This window comes from Erinaceus europaeus, chromosome 4, assembly GCF_950295315.1.
Source record: "Erinaceus europaeus chromosome 4, mEriEur2.1, whole genome shotgun sequence".
Taxonomy (NCBI): domain Eukaryota; kingdom Metazoa; phylum Chordata; class Mammalia; order Eulipotyphla; family Erinaceidae; genus Erinaceus; species Erinaceus europaeus.
Window position 1 is genome coordinate 119,426,362 of NC_080165.1, and position 20,193 is coordinate 119,446,554.

The 20,193-nt window shown below is 37.9% G+C and overlaps 1 long non-coding RNA gene across 1 annotated transcript; it reads left to right on the forward strand.

Annotated features, from left to right (window-relative positions):
* Window positions 1-11,890: 11,890 nt before the first annotated feature.
* Window positions 11,891-19,771, forward strand: LOC132538316 (uncharacterized). The gene is made up of 3 exons (XR_009549710.1): window positions 11,891-11,975; window positions 13,465-13,657; window positions 19,438-19,771. It is a non-coding gene; the product is annotated as an uncharacterized LOC132538316 (long non-coding RNA).
* Window positions 19,772-20,193: the final 422 nt, after the last annotated feature.

Below are 20,193 nucleotides of genomic sequence, written 5' to 3' on the forward strand. Positions count from 1 at the left end.
AAAGCTTCGTAAGTGGTGGAGCAGAGTTCAAGTGTCCCTTTCTTCCCTTCTCTTCTTCTCTCTTCTGATTTCTCTCTGTCTCTATCATAGCAAAATAAATAATAAATAAATGAAAAGAAAGAAAACACACACAAAAAAAATCTTTATAAGGGGTAGACGTGCTGTGTAGGCACCAAGATCCAGAGATAATCCTGGACACAAAAAGAAGAAGAAAAAGAAGAAGAAGAAGAAGAAGAAGAAGAAGAAGAAGAAGAAGAAGAAGAAGAAGAAGAAGAAGAAGAAGAAGAAGAAGAAGGAGAAGAAGAATGAGAATTAAAAGAAAAAGAAAAAGAATTACACCTTTAATTCATTGACAGTGCCATGGAATATATTTAGATATATGTTGATATGAAAGTCATTTTATGCAGAGCAAAGAATATGTCTCTTTGTCTTTAAAAATGATAAAATCTATAAACAATATTGATGATGTTTTAAGTTGTTGCTGGAAAAACTATGTGATATTCTATCATAATTGTTTTGACTAATCTATTTTCACAGTCATTATTCAGAGAAAAAATTATCACATTATTTTAAAATGAGCCTGGCTTGTTTTCCAAATACATAGTCATCATCATTAGTGGTTGCACTGATCAATCTTCTATCTATGAATCTTGGAAAACCTCATTTCATGTGGAGGCATCTATGCCACCCTCAGAAATAGCCAAGAACATCAAGAAGCACAACAAACAGCAGCTGTATTTCTTTGCATGTGTGGTACCATTTAGGCAAATGTACATGATACCTCATTTGTCCAAAAGGTGCAGCTGCACCAGCTGGCAGGTAATTAAAGGTGAAAAAAGAAAAAAAAAAAAGTCAGAAACTGGCAGTAGTTCTTACCTACCCCATATGTTCACTCAGGTCCTGCATCACTATTCTGGGCAATGACTGTTCACAGACAGCTAGAGTAAGCATTTGGGCAAAACTTGTAATTATTTCAACCAAAGCAGGTGCCACTTGCCTTTCTACTGTTGTCTTCTACATAGGTGTATTTGAAATACAGTCTATTCGTTCACAAATCTCACAAATCACCCCCTCCCAAAGTTAAGAGGCCTTAAACAACAATCCTTTATTATCCTTACATTTATATAGTTGTAAAGACATTTAGATGCTCTCAACTGGACTTAGCTGGTACTTTTATTTTTTTTCCTGGAATTCTATAGATTCACAGGGAAAGTTTTTACTTATGTGTACTCATTCTGGGACCTACAGTGAAGGGCAAGAGCAACTTGGGGGTGCTGGGTGGTAGTGTAGTGGGTTAGGTGAACATGGCATGAAGTACAAGAACCAGAGTAAATATCACTGTTCAACCCCACCCCCCAGCTCCCACCTGAAGGGGGGTCACTTTGAAAGCGGTGGGTGAAGCTGGTCTGCAGGTGTCTATCTTTCTCTCTCCCCTTTGTCTTCCCTTCACTTCTCAATTTCTCTCTGTCCTATCAAACAACAAAAATAGCAATGGCAACAAAAACAACAAGGGCTTCAAAATGGGAATAGTGGCCTCCAGGAGCAGTGGATTTGTAGTGCAGGCACTGAGCCCCTTCACAGCAATGGCAGAAGTGCAAGGGTACAAGTGGAAAGATTACACTTTTAATTCTTGGACTTTGAACTGACATTCACTTTTTCTCACTTTTCATTGACTAAATTATGTCATGTGATCAACTCCAAACAAGAAAGAAGCATATTATGTTCATGTCAAGATAGTGGCATCATGTTCCAGGACCTGAATCCTCCCCCAAACCCACCCCAGAGTCTTTTTGCTTTGGTGCAATACACCAACTCCAGTCCAAGTTCTGCTTAGTGTTTTCTCTTCTGATCTTGTTTTTCACTGCCTGTGAGTGAGATCATGATGGCAGAGAACCTAGTGGGGGTTATATTATTATGTGGAAAACTGGGAAATGTTATTCATGTACAAACTGTTGTATTTACTGTCAGCTGTAAAACATTAGCCTCCCCCAATAAAAATAATTTAAAAACAAAGGTAGTGACAAAGGTATTGATTCAGAGAGGAAGAATTTAGTCTAAAGTCTCAATCTACTATGTAAACCTGTCAATTTTTCTAGGAAAGAGAAATGGGGATGATATTGGGATGGCAATAGCAATTATCTTTTATCATTCATTTATAATGGTCCAGGAACACATACTATTTCTCCTTCTCTCTCTCTCTCTCTAATATGTGTTAAATGTTATAAAAACTCTCAAAAGTTATATGAAATGAATGCTACTACATTCTCAGTTTAGCAGACAAGTTAACATTGGCAGGAAAAAGACTTATAAACAATGAACCAAAATAATTTAAAATAATAATATTCATTATTTCTTAAATTATCATACAGCTATATTAAATGGAGTACGTCACATTTTGGATTTCCCACTGTGATATTTCCTGCCTTTGGGAGAAGATCTAGACAGTCTGAAATATGTATGGTTCTTAAGGAAATGGGAGAACTGATCATCATCATTGGGATGTGCCTGAGTAGTATTTAGCAGCTATGACCTTCCTAAGCAAGTAGATCTTCTTGGTTGAAAAGAACACTGAAAACAATAGACTCAAGAATATCAAGATGAAATTAGGATCAGAAAATCAATAAGTGAGGCTGGGTGGTGGTTCACTTGCTTAAGTGCACATAGTACTAAAGGCAAGAACCTACCCAAGGATCAGGGTTCCAGCCCTGGATCCTCACCTGCAGAACTGATGTTTCATTAGCAGTGAAGCACGTCTGCAGGTATCTTTCTTTCTCTCTCCCTCCTCATCTCCCCCTCCCTTCTCAATTTTTCTCTATCCTATCGAATAAAATTTTTTAAAAAAGGAAAATGAAAAGGTAAAAATGGCTATCGGGTGCAGTTGATTTGTAGTGCAGGCACTAAGGCCCTGTGATAACCATAGAGGAGGGGGGAGAGGGGGGAATAAAATAAAGAAAACCAGTAAGATTCCTTTCCCTAACGCCCCTCACATAATTGGAGGCTTAATGGGTAATTACAGTCCAATTGTTGATACATGAGTTTAGTTTCACACCTCTCCATGGCAGGTGTCTGCAAAATACACTCACCTCTAGCTTCAATCTTTTTTCACCAACATGCTTCAGGACCTCAAAGTTCCCCCGGGGAAAAAAAAAAAACCCTCTCTCTCTTCCCCACATTCCCCAGGGTCCTATGCTTTCTTGTAATACACCAAACCCAGTCCAATTTAACTTTTCCCATTTTTTATTCTAGTTCCTTGAGTTTCTCTTATGAGCGAGATCATCCAGTACTCATTTTGGCTTATCTCACTTGACAAGATTCCTTTAAGCTCCTTTTGAGATGAGGCATAGGAGATGATTTCATCATTTATAACAGCCGGGTAGCATTCCATTACGTATATATACCACTAGTTTCTTTCTTCCTCCCTCCTTTCCTTCCTTCCTTCCTTCCTTCCTTCCTTCCTTCCTTCCTTCCTTCCTTCCTCCCTTTCTCCCTTTATTCCTTCCTTTCTTTCTTCTTCCTTTCTTTCTTTCTTTCTTTCTTTCTTTCTTCCTTTCTTATCTCTGGGGCTCAGTGCCTACACTACAAATCCACTGCTCCTGGAGGTCATTTCCCCATTTTGTTGCCCTTGTTGTGGTTATTGTTGGATAGGACAAAGAGAAACTGAGAAAGGAGAGGAAGACAGAGGAAGACAGAGGAGAGGAAGATAGATAGACACCGCAGACCTGCTTCATTGCTATGAAGTGACCCCCCTGCAGGTGGGGAGCCAGGGGCTGGAACAGGAATCTCTTGTTCTGGTCCTTGTTTTGCACCATGTAGGCTAAACCCACTGCGCTACTGCCCAGCACCCTTCTGCCCCGTTTTTTCCGTTTTTTTTTTTAATGGCCACTAGAATTATCACTGGGACTTGGTGCTGGCATTAAGAATCCACTGCTGTCAATGGCCATTTTTTCTGTTTTTTTTTTTCCTTTCTATTATACTTGATAGAACAAAAGAAATTGAGAGGGGAAGGAAGATAAAGAGAAAGAACAACACCTGCAGACCTGCTTAACCACTTGTGACAATAACCCCCTGCAAGTGGGGAGCAAGGGCTCTCCCCAGGTCAGATAATCATGGTTAAGCTCATGATAATTTACGTGCTTAACCAGGTGCACTAACACCCACACCCCCTCCCCAGCCACAACTGTCTTAGCCACTTTTATGTTGTGCCTCTGGGTTGCTTCCAAGTTTGGGCTATTACAAATTGTTCTGGTATGAACATAGGTGAACATAGATCTTTTGGATGGGTATATGTGCTAGATTTGAGACTAGTAGAAACATGTATATTGAAGGACCTCTTGGGGTTGAAAACAGTAATCCCGTGCTTATTTACATCTCAGAGCCCATTGGGAAATGCATCTCTATAAGAAGAAGAGAAACAGAATCTTTATTGTTTCTCTAATAGACTAGCAAAATGTAGACTGGAACAGAGAGCCAACATGGGGTTTCGCAGCAGATTCTGGGAAGTCTCTTGCAAATGCCTTGCCTTAACATGCTGGCTGCTGCTGAGACTGAGAGAATGGCATAGTTTCTTATGAGTCTTATGGTTCCTGGGTTCCAAAAAAAGAATTGTCCTGGCTTTCACTCTTCCTGTTGATTATTTTAATAATATTTCCCCATATTAAATCTTCTAGTTGAAGTAACAATTTGTCTACTACAGTTGTTGATACCTGGCCATCAGTCACTGAGTGCTAAAGCTTATAAACAGAAAAAAAAAATCTAAACAATTGTGCCAGGTTATAGATTTCCAGTTCCAGTTTAAAATAGGATGGTCAAAGAACTGAAGTGGCGATATTTGAGTCAAGACAAAGTAGGCATGTTCAGTAGATAGCATAATGGTTATGCAGATAACTTTTATACTTGAGTCTCTGAGTTCCCAGTTTCAGTCTTAGCACTACCATAAACCAGAGCTGAGCAGTGGGTTAGGGGTAATCCAGGCAATCAACGAAGATGTGATTTTTTTTTCCCCAGGCATTTGGATTTACATTTCACAAAGAACCTAAGACAGGAACAGAGTGTCCCAGAAGAAAAGGAAGAAAAAAGGACATAACTAATTTAAAGTTAAACTAGTTAGTTAGCGTCAAAGCAAGAAAGAAAAAGACAAATCACTCCAGTCATTTGATTTGCTATTAACAGTTTTTAATTTAACTAATTAGCTAGTAATAACATAGCAATATGTGAACATGAAATAAATTTTAATTTTTTATTAATATTACCATGGGCTTAAGGACAAGGAAGTCTCTGTCCAAGCTTTATGAGAATGCTCACCTTAGAGAAAACATTACCATAGCTTTTATGTATCTTTCCACAAACATGACTTTTTCTAACACATTCCCCCAACTGAGGTAATTTGGAAAAGTAGAGCATGTGTTTGAAAAAGATCTGAACAGTTTGCTTTCATAGATTTACTTTCACCTTTGTACTGCAATTACAAGTTGCAAAAGAGTTGACAACCCAAATTATGTTCATCCTAGATGAGTGAGGTAGGGCCTATCTTGTGACATTGCCAAGTCACCTCATGAAGCAAGTACCTGTGTGGGAAGTATTTATTTAAAAAAACTTTCTATTCATATACAGAGGAAAGATTCCATTACTATCATTTGTTTTCTGTCATTTTCCCTTAAGAAAACAGAGTGAATTCACTTAGCGCTTCAGAACAGGTGTAAGGAAGTAAACAGGCAAACTATAAGCAAGAAAGAAATAAAATAATACTAAAGTGATGCCATGGGTATCTTTTTCCAGCATAATCAATCTTGATAATATTTACAATCAAAATGTCTTCTTCCTTTGCCTCAGGCAGAGATTCAGGATATAAAACTAATACATTCCATGGGTGTTAGTGAATTTTGACACCACCAGATGCAAACCAGTACAGTTTTATGGGGAAAATAAAGTCTTAACCTGAACAGTGAACTCCATTAACTGGAATCTTAGTTGCTGACTGATCAATAGAAGAACTATTTGGGATAAAAACTGTTTATGAAATTCTTTAGACTTATTAGTAGATAAAAAGGTGACCCAGTAATTGAGGAAGAAATATGCACATTACTCGTCAGAAAGAGGATTAATATTAAACATCTATAAAGATAACATAAGGCTCAACAACTAAAAATCAAATAACCCAATAAAAAAGTGAGTCTAGATAGATAGATAGATAGACAGATAGATAGATAGGCAGGCAGGCATGGGTTTACTCTGCCACATAGGATCCCAGAGATCAAACTCTGGACCTCACATTTCTAATTTCAATCCCCTACTCACTGAACTTCTCATATACAACAGTTTTCCAAAGAAGGTTTTTATATGACCCACAGACATATAAAAAGCTGCTCTACTTATCACTAGAGAAATGCAAATTCAAACCACATGAAGATTCTACCTCGAATTGGTTAGAATGGCCTACATCAACAACAACAAAAAAGAGATGACAAATGTTGGCAAGGATGTCAAGAAAAAGGAATTCTGTTACATTGTTGGTTGGAATGTAAAACTGGTACAGCCCCAATGGAAAACAGTATGAAGAGTTTTAAATAAAAATGAAAATATCTTATAATCCAACACTACCACTCCTGGGCAATAGACATAAAAACACAAAATCAGAGGAGCATATGTATACCCTTTGAATTAGAGTTCCTGTGTCTTTTGAATGTATGCCCAAGTGGTATTATTCCTCTGTGTTCATTGTTACATTATTCACAATAGCCAATGAATAGAAGCAACCCAAATGTCAGTTGACAAATGAGTAGATAAAGTAGTTAATTAGATATATATTCAGTGGACTACTACTCACCAGTTTGAAAGTACACTATTCAAGCCCCCAGTCTCCACCTTCGGGGGGAAGCTTCATAAGCATTAAAACAGTGCTGTAAGTGTCTCTCTTCACTCAATTTCTCTCAATTTCTCTGTCTCTATAAAGTTATAAAATAGGTGGAGGAGGTAGCATAATGGTTATGTAAAGAGACTCTCAAGCCTGAGGCTCTAAATCCCGAGATCAGTCCCTAGCACCACCATAAACCAGAGCTGAGCACTACTCTGGTAGTAAATAAAAAAAACAAGTAAATAAAATAAAGATTTAAAAAATAAAATAAATGACCACTGAAGTAGTGGATTTGTCATGTATTGTTGTTTGAGGCGGTGGCAGGATGCGAAAAAGAGAGAATTCAAGCGCAGAGGGAACACAAATCTTTATTGTTGGGTCAGACGGGTGGTTCAGGCCACGTGGAGCCAGCCAAAAAAAAACAGCTGTGTCCTGCTACCTCACCACCGGGCAAGAGAGCACGCATGAGGAGAGGGAGAGTAGGCAGACTTTTTAGGGCAACACCCCAGAGTGACCTGTCGGGACATTACTGGTTGGGGAAAGCCTTGAAAGTACCATATAACTCTGTGTAGGGTGGCAGGGCCTTGGGGAGACATTTGCACAGCAATGTATGTCCCAAAACTTAGTGATAACCTTGGTGGTGATGAATGAATGAATGAATGAGAAAAAGAAAAGAAAAACTATATTTTGTCCTTGGGACAAAACGAATTGAACTGGAGCTGATTATGCTCGGTGAAATAATTAAGGAACAAAAGGGCGCCTGCTGGATGGTTTCACTCACATGTGCAATGTAGATATTTAAAACACAGGAACCAGCAACAACAATATAGTAGTCTAAATGTCACTAAAACTTTGTAAGAATTATAGCTATCATTTGGTGTGGAGGGAGGGGTGTGGAGGGAGATAGAACTTCGGTGGTGGGTACGATATACAACTATAATCTTATAATCCTGTAAACCATTATTAAATCACTAGTGATTTTTTTTTTTAACCAAAGCACTGATCAGCTCTGGTTTATGGTGGTGCAGGGGATTGAACCTGGGACTTTGGAGTCTCAGGCTTGACAGTCTGTTTGCATAACAGCACAATTTGTAATAGCCAAAATCTGGAAGCAACCCAGGTGTCCAACAAGAGATGAGTGGTTGAGTAAGTTGTGATATATGTACATAATAGAATACTACTCTGCTATGAAAACTGGTGATTTCACCTTTTCCACCCCATCTTGGATGGAGCTTAAAGGATTAGTGTTAAGTGAGATAAATTAGAAACAGGAAGGATAAATATGGGATGATCTCATAGGCAGAAGTTGAAAAACAAAACCAGAAGGGAAAACACTAAGCAGAACTTGGACTGGAGTTGGTGTAGTGCACCAAAGTAAAAGACTCTGGGGTCGAGGGGTGGTGAGCTAGGGAGGGTTCAGGTCCTGGAACATGAAGGCAGAGGAGGACCTAGTGGGGATTGTATTGTCATGTGGAAAACTGGGAAATGTTATGCATGTACCAACTATTGTATTTTACTGTCAACTGTAAACCATTAATCCACCAATAAAGAAAGTATTAAAATTTATTAAATTAAAAATCCTACTAGTAAACAGTCTATTTAGGCTACATGAGGAGACTAGAAAAATTATAATATTGTTATAAGCCCAGCAAAGAGTGCAAAAAAGACAAAAATAGGAAAGAGGATAGTGTAATATTAATATCAGCGTTAGTGAGAATTTATTAGTTCACATAATTATTTTACTTCCTGTGTTTTAAAAACACTAAGCCCTAAATTAATTCTGAGAGGAATAAACATGAGTGACATGACTTCTGATGTAAAGCACGATCAATTGAGACATGTTACCACTCACGAGGACCAAGTCTCTGGTCCCCAGCATACAGCTTCACAGTGAAGGAGTGCTGCAGATACCTCTCTGCCTTGCTACCTTCCATTCCCTCTCAATTTCCCTCTGTCCTATGGATTTAAAAATAAAAATACTTAACAAATTAAAAATAAAGTTAAGGAAGCCCTTTAATATAGTTTTCATGGAGAAAACAAGAACAATAACTGGATTCCTATGTAATAAGGACAGATTAGCTGCCAAGTTAAGGAAGAAAGGGAGAGAGAATAGAGAGGGAGAAAAGAAGGAAAGAGGAAAAAGCTGGACTTGTATGTCAAAAACTCCTACTGCTTCCAGGTATGCATGATGTTCTGAGTATTCTCTTCCTCTCTTTCTGTCATGTGAAATTCTTTATTTACTATGAAATAAGTCTAAATAAAAAAGAAATTAAATTGTTGAATATTGTATATTCAAGCATAATTATCCAATTAAAGGATTGTAAATCAAAGGATTATAAAATTAGGTGCAAATGTCTGCATATAAAGCAGAGCTCAAGCTTTCTCTAAGGGAAGCTAATAAACTTAAGATTAGATATCAAAGAAATTCCTCAGTTAAGAGAGAAGAAATATATGAAACAGATTTGTTTGGAGAGTTTCTGTATAAGCCTCTGATGTTGGGTTAAATGAAGGAAAAAGCTGCTGGATCTTGACTTTAATTTTTTTTTTTTTTTGTAAATAGAAATGAGCTCATCTAAATAGCATTTTCCCCTTTGTCCTTTGTCTAACTATTCTAGATTGTGATGTTTAGCTTAGCCAATTCCCAGAGCTTCTCATTTTCCTTTCTCAGTTGTGTTCATGAAGTAGATAAAATTCTTATTAAGTGTAGCTAGTTTTTAAACATTATTCTTTATTGGTAAAACTGTTCTAGTAAATATATAGAACAGAGAATCAGTAGGGAGAAGGGAGGGGGTTTATAAATTGGGACCAGCTATTCTGGTGGCTTGCAATGACCTTATTTGCCTAGGCTTTCTCATTAATGAAACAAGATGGATGGAATGAGTTTTCTGCCAACAAGGAGAATCTGAATCTGTTATGTAAAAGGATCCCAAGCATGAGCAACAATGATTAATAGCAGTGAGTAATCCATGGACTAATTTTTCAAAAAATTTAAAAATCTTGTGTTTTGATGGTAACTTCAGGAATCATGTGTACAGTGGGAAGGAAAACATCTTTGACTCTTCATGCCTCTTTTCAGCTAGTAACTTGACATAAGCAGGTTAACAGAAGAACAGACCACATTAGATGTAAAATCTGTTGGAACAGGTTTGGTTGGTTGGTTGTTACCTTACACTCTGGATGACAACAATCCTGTAAATCAATACCCTTCAATAAAGTATTCATGATGCTAACAATTTTCATACATGTACTCAGGAAACCAACACTCACAAGAGGTTCAAAGAAAGATGGTAAAAATTGGACAGATATTTTATTCTGAGTCAAGGAATGGAGTAGGAGTCCTGGGATTCAAAGAGGAGGAAGATAATTCACAGAATGAAAAGATGAGCAGATGTTTATAAATTAGATGTTTTCCATGCCATACAACTAGGTCATAAAAAAAGTTATTTCTGGTAATGACTCATTATAAGTGGTTTCCCTTCTCCCTAACACACATCCATTTAATTATTCTTTTTAAAAAATTCATCATCTTCATTTATTGAATAGAGACAGAGAAAAATCAAGAGGGATGGGTAGATAGAGAGGGAGAGAGACAGAGAGACACCAGCAACCCTGCTTCACCACTCAACAAAGCTTTCCCCCTGCAGGTGGGAAAAGTGGATAGTGGATAGGGACTTGAACCCGGATCCTTGCACATTGTAATTAATATGTGTGCTCAACCAGGTGCACCACCACCTGGGCCCCTTTTAATTATTCTTCTAGGTAGTTAATGGAGAGGCCAGGTCTCTCTTGAGCCTATTGTTTCTCAATTGCCTTAAATTCAAAATAATCCGCAAATGAAATTAGAACATTCTAGAAAATCTTGTTCTAATCCTTTGCACACATCCCCATCTCAAGTTGCGGCTACATTAAGTAAATATATTTTAATGACTAAAAGGAAAAATAGACTACCCCAGGATAATGTTAGAGTCTCCCCAAGACACAAATTTCACAACTTCAGTGTCTTTTAAGTTAGAAATTTTTATATCTGGTCTGAGACACACAGCAGAATTTTCAACTTACTTTAGCTGATGCCATGCTCAGCAGAGAAGAAATGTGCTGGACAAACCATTCATGTACTATCTATCATTAATCTGAGACATGTTAAATGTGTTTGTATTAAAGTTTCTGTGGTCTTACATTGCATTCCAGTGAAATGATAGAACCTGATTCCCTCATGGAATGTTCTTTTTCAGGTCTAAAATGACTGGATGATAACAGATAGCAGGCTGGCAGAAATCCTTAGCAGTTCTTGATAGTGGACACAGAGAAGGGCATTGTTTCATTTGCTGACCTAGAGGCTTGACATAGTGACTTTCTGAAATTGCACATTTGAAAATATTTAGTGAACACTTCTAAAATATGGACTGAAGGTATTATGTTAAAATATGGCGGCACAAGGAAAATCTTTCTAACAACCTCCAGTTCTTGATAGACTATTGATGAACAAAAAAATAATATTTAATTCAAACTCTAGATTCCTAAAAGGCAAGTCCTCATGATACCCATTTTATAGACAAAGCAGTCATAAGAAACTGTACTCCTTTCGAAAATAAAGAGAAATAGAAGCTGAGAAACATATAAGTGCTAATGATATAGACTGTTTAGTAAGTTTATTAGAGTTAGAAATAAAACCAAAGCTGGAAAGAACTCTCTTGTTGACCTTCCTTTCCTTGTAGTTGTGTGGGAAAGTGTCCTGGGAGAAGCCTTGAAGAAGAAAAAGGGGTACTCCCTGAAGATGCGCATTTCCAGCCTGTTCCAGAACCATTTGGGTTTGTGAATCAGTGTCGGGGCTTGGCAGGGCAAGGCTTTCCCTTTACCCACACAGGTCATGATTAAGAAGGCATCTCTCTGTCAACAGAACTGTTCAGCTGTATTTCCAGTCCAGCTTCCTCCCAACTGACTCATTTGGTGATGCCACAGCCTGATGTTTATGACCTAACAGTTGATCACCATGGAAAGTTGCATAAACCTTGAACTGTTGAGTAAAACTAGTGTAGAGATGCTGGGCAGAATAGGTAAAGAAAAAAAGAAGACCCTTATTCACAGAGACCACATGTTAAGACCAAACACCCCATTCCTCATACAGGTACTTCCACGGGTTTCTAAAACCATTATCTGGAGACCTTTGTACTTTTTGGAGAAGCCAAATAAGGATTTAGGACCAAGTATAAACAAATAGCATGGCATTTAGTAATTCTTCTTCTAGCGTTTGCCCTTCTTCCGTAGCCAGTCAACAGCGTCAGGTTGAAAGCTGTCAGGAGCTGCTTGTTGCTGGCTTTGAAAGTGACTGGATTCAGTCGGCTAGGAAGGATCGTCAGTGTCCCCAATGAATGGGTACTCACGGGATGCACCACGAGAAGGTCGATCCAATGCATCCCGCATTTAGTAATGAAAGGCAAGAAATAGAAGGGGGCGGGGGGGGGGGGAATGTGCACGTAGCATTTTAATGAGGCTTGTATTACAAAGTCTGTTTCCTTATCTTCTTTCCCAGTTTGCAGTAATGGTTGTAAAAGAGAAAGAGAATGTACTTGCGCACCAGGAAAAGATTAAGAACCTGGACTGGAGTTGGTGTATTGCACCAAAGTGAAAGACTCTGGGGTGATGGGGGTGGGGAGAACACAGGTCCTGGAAAAGGATGACAGAGGACCTAGTGGGGGTTGTATTGTTATGTGGAAAACTGAGAAATGTTATGCATGTACAAACTATTGTCAAATGTCAAACATTAATCCCCCAATAAAGGGGAAAAATATCCATCCCACCCTCTCTATCTTATAAATATCCTGATAGTCCATTCACAAACCTCGAGTGTCAGGAGATTTCTGTGGTCCTGATAAAAAATAAAAACAAAATGAAAACAAATGGAATTAAACAAGTGCTTTTTAGCAAAGAACATCATATCAAATGTTGTGAGTGGCAGGCAATCTTGGCACAGATGTTATAACTACAGGGTAACTGCAGTGTGGTTAAGGTACAGTTGATTTTTGACTTCCTGGTCTGCCCTTCCCAGACTAATAATCAAAAAGAGTTGCCGTTCTCCAGTCCTAAACAGGCTTGTATGAACAGTGTCTCCCAGTAGTGCTGTGGCTTACAAGTAATGTGAGAGTCTTTTTATAACTGTTGAGGTTTAATTTAAAAGGAAGCTTAAGATCAGTGGTAAAGGGAGGGGAATGCTGTGAACTACAAACCATCCCAAATGGGGAAAATCATAAATACCAGAGTGTCTGATTATTTGAGCGTCTCTTGAAGTCAAATAATGAACCTTCTTCGTGTTCTGCTCTTTTGGACTTGGCTCACTCTGACAAATTTGCAGGCATCAGGGTCTGTCTGGAATTCATTCCAAGTTGAAGAGATATTTTTTCCCTTGACATTTTGCAGCTGAGACAGCCCCAAGCAGGAAGCTTAGGCAAGCAACATTACCAAATATGTCCTTTCTCCTGCCCTTTAATTTTATTTCCACAAGGGGAGGGGAGGAGGCAGATGCAGGCCAATGAAAGCTGGCCAATGAAGACACAGAAGCAGAGGCTGCCTCTACTGACAGCAGGGAAATTGATTGGATGCCATTTTTTTTTTCACAGAAAAAGAAACTATTCTAGGTACCGCCACTTGAAATTTGTGCTGCTTTGGAGGAAGTCTAACAGTTTCCTACAAGTTTTCCAGTTATTTCGGAGAAATTATTTATCATCATGTAGGTTTTATTTTCTCAAGTGGGCCTTCATTAAGAAAGCAGGTGGTGAGCGATTCTGGCAAGTACTCTGGAGTGAGTACTAGGTATGATCCAGCTTCTGTCAATATTAAACCTTTTGGCCAGATCATGCTAAAATCTCTAAACTATTTGCTCCCTTCCCTCAGTCACTAAATTGAATATATGGATAGACAAGTATGTATCCATACATTGATACATAGTCTCCATAAGTAATTAAAAATTAAAAACATATAAAATGCAAGCTATAAACAGAGATAAGGACTGGGGAGGTGATTAATCAGTAGAGTGAATGCCTTCATGTAGAAAGCCCTGGATTAGACACCTGGCACCACATAAGAGAGTCACAAAGACAAAACAAGTGGAACTGCATGGATAGTGAAGTGATGCTCTGATCTCTCTTTCATAAAAAGGGAAATTAATATATAAATGCTGATATTTTCTCCCAAAGCTTCAATAACTTGCCTTAAATACTTTCTGGAATAAACTCAGACTTCTCCAGAGAACAGTCTTTTAAAGGCACATTTAAGATCAGCTTATGTTTATGGGTATAAGGTATTAGTCTTAAATAATCACTATTTTAACAGGGTCTGAAGGAACATGTCAGTAAAGTGATTGTGGAATGCACATATTTTTCTTGCATACTATGAATGTTAAACTATTTTTTTTTATTGGATAGAGACAGAGAAATGTAGAAAGGAGGAGGAGATTGAAAAGGAGAGAGAAAGGGAGAAACCTGTAGCCCTGCTTCATCACTCATGAAGCTCACCCATTGTAGGTGGGGACCGGGGGCTTGAACCTGGGGCCTTTGTTAGTCTTGCTATACTGTTTTGGGGAAGCAAAGTAGTACAGCTTTCCTAGGGAAACTCAACGGGCTTTTCAGCACCATGTTTATCATGGTAGTATCCATGACAAATCTGAGGGACCCTATGAATCAGGCGAGGTGAACTTTATTTGTGAAGAAGAAATCAAGAGAGGAATACCTATAGAGAATAGTAAAACATCACAGATAGTAACTCCAACTTCCCGGGGTCAAATACTTTTATATGCTCTTGACAAACCTAAATGGAAGCAGACTGTCTTCTTCTGCAATAATTGGTCATTGCAGGATGCCTTGTTTACAGAGATGCATATCAGAGTCCATGCCAAAATAATTGCTTTAGTTTTGAACATGATATGGACATTCTTTGCAGGAAATAAACTGGAAATCCTTTCCCAAGGGTCTCGGCCTGAACTTAATGTGCTCCTAACAATGTACTTTTTAAATAGAATACAGAAGACTGTGGGGGCAGGGGGGTGGCCTAAAGGTTATGCTAAAGGTTTTTTGCCTGAAGCTCTGAGGTCCCAGGATCAATCCCCAGCACCACCATAAGCTAGAGCTGAGCAGTGCTCTGGTCTCTCTCTGTATCTTTTCCCTTTATATCTCTCTCATTAAAATAAATTATAAATATATATATATATACATATATATTTTTTAAAGTTAATACAGAGAAATTTCTTTACTAGGGAAAATATAATAAACATGACACCAGACATCTCTGAGCCAGGAAGTTATCTGGGGGTAGCAGGAATTAGGCTGATCTGGAGTATATATACATATATCCCTTGCTCAAAGAGGAAAACTTCTTTGCAGGAATGGAAACCTAGTGCTGCCAAATGAAAATTGTCAAGAGCAATGGCATACCCAGATTTTAATGAAAAATAAGTTAATCTCTCAAATAATATTGCTCAAAAATTTTAGAGCCAAGTATACAATGACGATGAACCACACCAAACTAACAGGGAGGCTCTTGGTGCTCTCTGATCTAATATTTGGCTCATCTAGTGCTGTATTTTTAAAAAGGATTCAGCATTTTATAAGCTCAGGGAAGGGTGGTTATGTTGTATAAGATAGAAAAATATAAAATGTTCTATCATCAAGATCATAATGGCTTTCTCTCATTAACTTTTTCAAAAGAGCCACTCTCCGAATCATCTTTTTTTTTAAATTTTTTATTTAAGAAAGGATTAATGAACAAAAACATAAGGTAGGAGGGGTACAACTCCACACAATTCCCACCACCCAATCCCCATAACTCACCCCCTCCCATGATAGCTTTCCCATTCTCTAGCCCTCTGGGAGCATGGACCCAGGGTCGTTGAGGGTTGCAGAAGGTAGAAGGTCTGGCTTCTGTAATTGCTTCCCCGCTGAACATGGGCGTTGACTGGTCGGTCCATACTCCCAGTCTGCCTCTCTCTTTCCCTAGTAGGGTGTGTCTCTGGGGAAGCTGAGCTCCAGGACACATTGGTGGGGTCTTCCATCCAGGGAAGCCTGGCCAGCATCCTGGTGGCATCTGGAACCTGGTGATTGAAAAGAGAGTTAACATATGAAGCCAAACAATTTGTTGAGCAATCATGGATCCCAAGCTTGGAATAGTGGAGAGGAAGTGTTAGGGAGGTACTCACTGCAAACTCTAGTGTACTTCTGCTTTCAGGTATATATTTTGCAGTAGTTTATGGATACGTGTGCACATAAGCTCTCTCTCACAGAAACTGGTGTATATCTAGGTTATGGGACTTTGTTAGAAAGTGAACTACCTGAGATGAAATTAGAGTGTACTACAAAAGGAAAGGTCTCACCCGAGTAATGAAGCTGAAGGGTTGTCATTCCACACGTGAAGTCTCTGGATACAGTCTGAGGTGAAGCATGTTGAGGTGGCAATCGTTGCGTTGGTTAGGTTGTGATCGGCGGATGCATTGTTATTTGGTTTGGATTGGGAGACACATCTGGGAAAGTGGGCCCTATCCAAGGGTTCCAGGACTGGGGGAAGTAGGGGCTCTATAGTGGAGATGTGAGGTTCCTGCTGTCTTAGGGTTCAAAAAAGACAATCGATAGTTAATATTATCATCACATTATTTGTTAATTGGGTTAACTTTGAAAAGTCCCTTTGTTATGGTTTGCTGTACTCTCCGAATCATCTTATGACTACCCCATCAAAATGGTGGCCAGTCCTGGTTAGTCATAAAATAAAGAAAATAATAAATTATTGTGTGTGTGTGTGTGTTGGGAGGTGTGGAGAGGTTGGGGAGTTTTCATATATAGTTTTACTGCTGCCAGGCTGATGTTTTTATTCAGATAGAAAGACAGAGAGAGGGACAGACACAACAACACTGGTATTTGCATGATGCAGTGACACTTTTTTGTGGTGCCAAGGCTAGAATCTGAGCATACATGAAAAGACTTATGTCTCAGCAGGTAACGCTCATGTGCTTTGTCTATCACTTTTGTATATGAGAATTTCTTAGAAAAATATACTAAACAAATTTTGATAGCTTACTAGATCCAAAGATTGGAAAATGAGGGCCGGGGTGTGGCTCAACTGGTTAAGCACACATAGTACTAAGCTCAAGCACCCCACGAGGATCCGGGCTTGAGCCCTCACTCCCCACCTGCAGCAGGAAAACTTCACAAGTGGTGAAGCAGGTCTGCTGGTGTCTCTCTTTCTCTCTCCCCTTTATCTCCCCCTCTTCTTTCAATTTCTCTCTGTTCTAGCAAGAAAAAAAAAAAAAGGAAAAAAATGGCCACCAGGAGCAGTAGATTCATAGTTCCAGTACCAAGTCCAAGCAACTGAAGGAAAAGAAAAAATAAAAATTAAAAAAGTAAAACGTTTTCTTTTAAAAATAATTCTTATTTGAGTTATTTAACACTGGATTAGAAAATTGTAAGATTTCAAGGGTATAGTTTTACATACATACACACACGTACACGCATACACATGCATGTATTATCCTGGCTTATCTCTGGTAATTTACTATAGTTCTCATAAAGTCAGTTTTGTTACTATTCTGGTAGTTTGGGACAAGATCATTTGCTTTAGCTGTCTCTATTCTACATATGTGTGAAATTATAAGGTAGCTGTCCTTCATCTTTTTACTAATTTTACTTAGCATAATTACCTCTGATGAACTATACAATATCATCTTTTTAAATTGCAGATATGTACTCTATTAAGCACATATCCTATAAATATCCAGATATCTGTTGATGGAAATTTTGACTGATTCCATAGCTATTGTGAATTGTGCAACTATGTAAAAGGTATATATATATATATATATATATATATATATATATATATAGTGTTTTGAATGCCTCTGTATATAGTATTGTTATATATAGTATTGCTGGATCATAAGATATTTCCAGTTTATATACTCAATAAAATTTTACTTACATAAGGAGTCTATGGATCAGATTTGGTTTGTGGGAATTGTTTGTTAATTTCTGTACTAGGTCATAAACTTCATATAACCTGGTCTGATTATAGGGAAATTTGGTTCTTATAACTCAGCACATACTGAAAGTTTGTAGAAATAAGCAGAAGGCTTATTTAGCTCTTGGTGTCAGTGATAAACTTTGCATTGTGTTAGATGAAAATTCATAGTATGGATCATAGACTGTTTTTACCCTGAGGTTTACTCAGCTTTTGAACTCCCTCCAAATGTTCTGACAAAGGGAAAGAGGTGTTCAAAGAGCCTGAAACTGCTTAGATTCCACTTTTTTATTTCAAAGTAGGTGATATATTACTTTTTAAATTTTGTATTAGTGATTAAATAATGATTAACAATGTCCACTCTGAAGACTGATGTAAGAGACTGAACATCCTCCTAGTTTTTTAGACAGTCTTTACATATCCTTTCTTCATCTCATAATTTTTTAAAATTATTTATTTATAAAAAGGAAACACTGGGAAAAAAACCATAGGATAAGAGGGCTACAACTCCACACAATTCCTACAACCAGAACTCAGTATCCCATCGCCTCCCCTGATAGCTTTCCTATTCGTTATTCCTCTGGGAATATGGACCCAGGGTCATTATGGGGTGCAAAAGGTGGAAGGTCTGGCTTCTGTAACTGCTTCCCCTCTGAACATGGGTGTTGACAGGTCTTCATCTCTTTTGTTAATAACATAAATGGTTCAATACTAAATATCTGTTGTGTCTTTTCACATTGTAGTAGTTTCCAAAATATTATCAATGATGAAAATCTTGTACACTTAAGATATTTTCCAGAAACAATTTTCATTCTTGCTTTAAGTGATTGACTGGAATATTTTCTTGCATTACATCTTATTGCTGGTCAGAAAACTGATTTTATTTCCCACTGGTTATGGCATTTAATTTAAATGAAGTACATTAATTTCTTCCCCTAGAGGGCTTTACAATAATTAGAGATATACAAACATTTATTGATTAGTCTGAAAGGAGACAAGTTACAACATTCATAACATTTGAAGACCTTCACTGGTTAGATAACTGGCTTGGAACCTTCACACAAGAAAATCTGCCTAAAAGGAGGGAGAAGAAAATATATAAACCAGGAGATGGTAGCATTTGATGATAAGAAATAAATCTTCCAAGTGAAAAAATAATGTTAATATTTTTTCCCTGTCAATTGCATGTTCAGAATAAATGAAAATTTAACAGGGATGTCAGGGAGATTACATAATTATATAGCTATGAAAAAATTCTAGTGCCTTGGGCTCTGGCTCAGAAATCCCAGGTTTAATCCCCAGTACCACTATAAACCAGTTAAGCAGTGTCAATAATAATAAAATACAACTAATAATAGAAATTTATTTATCGAAGGAGTATAAGAGAGAATTAAGAAGGAACAAGAGGCTCAAGTAAGGGGCTGGGCAATAACACAAAGTTGAGCCCACTTATGACCATGTGCAAGGACCCAGGTTCTAGCCCCACTCCCCACCTGCAGAGAAGATGCTTCACGAGCTGTGAAGCAGGTCTGCAGGTGTCTCTCTTTTTCTCTCCCTATCTCCCCCTACTCTCTCATAATTTGTTTCTGTTCTAGAAAGAAAAGGATGAAGAAAGAAAGGAAGAAATAAAAAGTAAGGAGAAAAGAGAAAGAAAAATGACCACTAGGAGTAGTGCATTTGTAGTGCCAGCTCCAGCCACACATTTGTGGCAACTGAAAAAAAAAAAAAAGGTTCGAGTGAGTTTTTTCGAAAGTCAAAATAAAATTACTAAAGAAAAAAATTCTAGAGAGTTGTATGGTTTTTCTAAGTGAGACTAACTCTTTGGAGAAAAGAAAATTTAAAGGTTAATGAGATCAATCTAGACATACAGTTATAAAACATTTTAAGTTATTTTATTTTGGCTTAATATGACTTTTAGTTATGGAAAGATAGAAGCACAATTTTATTTGGTAGGGTCTTCCCCTTGTCAAATCTTCCATTATTTGGGGATAGATAGATAATAGGGAAAAGAATAGACTGCACCATCAAATGATCAGACTGGTTAACTGGTCCTCATGTCATATTCAGGTTAAGGAGGAAACATACTGGAACAGATGGGACAGAACTGACAGAAAGATCCAGTAATCATGTACATGAAACAATCACATGGATGGCCTTCAGTATAAAGAAACTGTGAAGGAGAGTAGCCTTGTGGATAAGTTCTGGAAGTAAGAAACAAGCATATGACTAAAGAGAAAGAGAGACTTAAGACATAGAGGCTTAATGCTAATTACCGAAAATAGAATAATGCAAGTAGAAAGATATTTTTATTACTAGGCATGATATCTATCTTATAGAGAAAAAATATAACA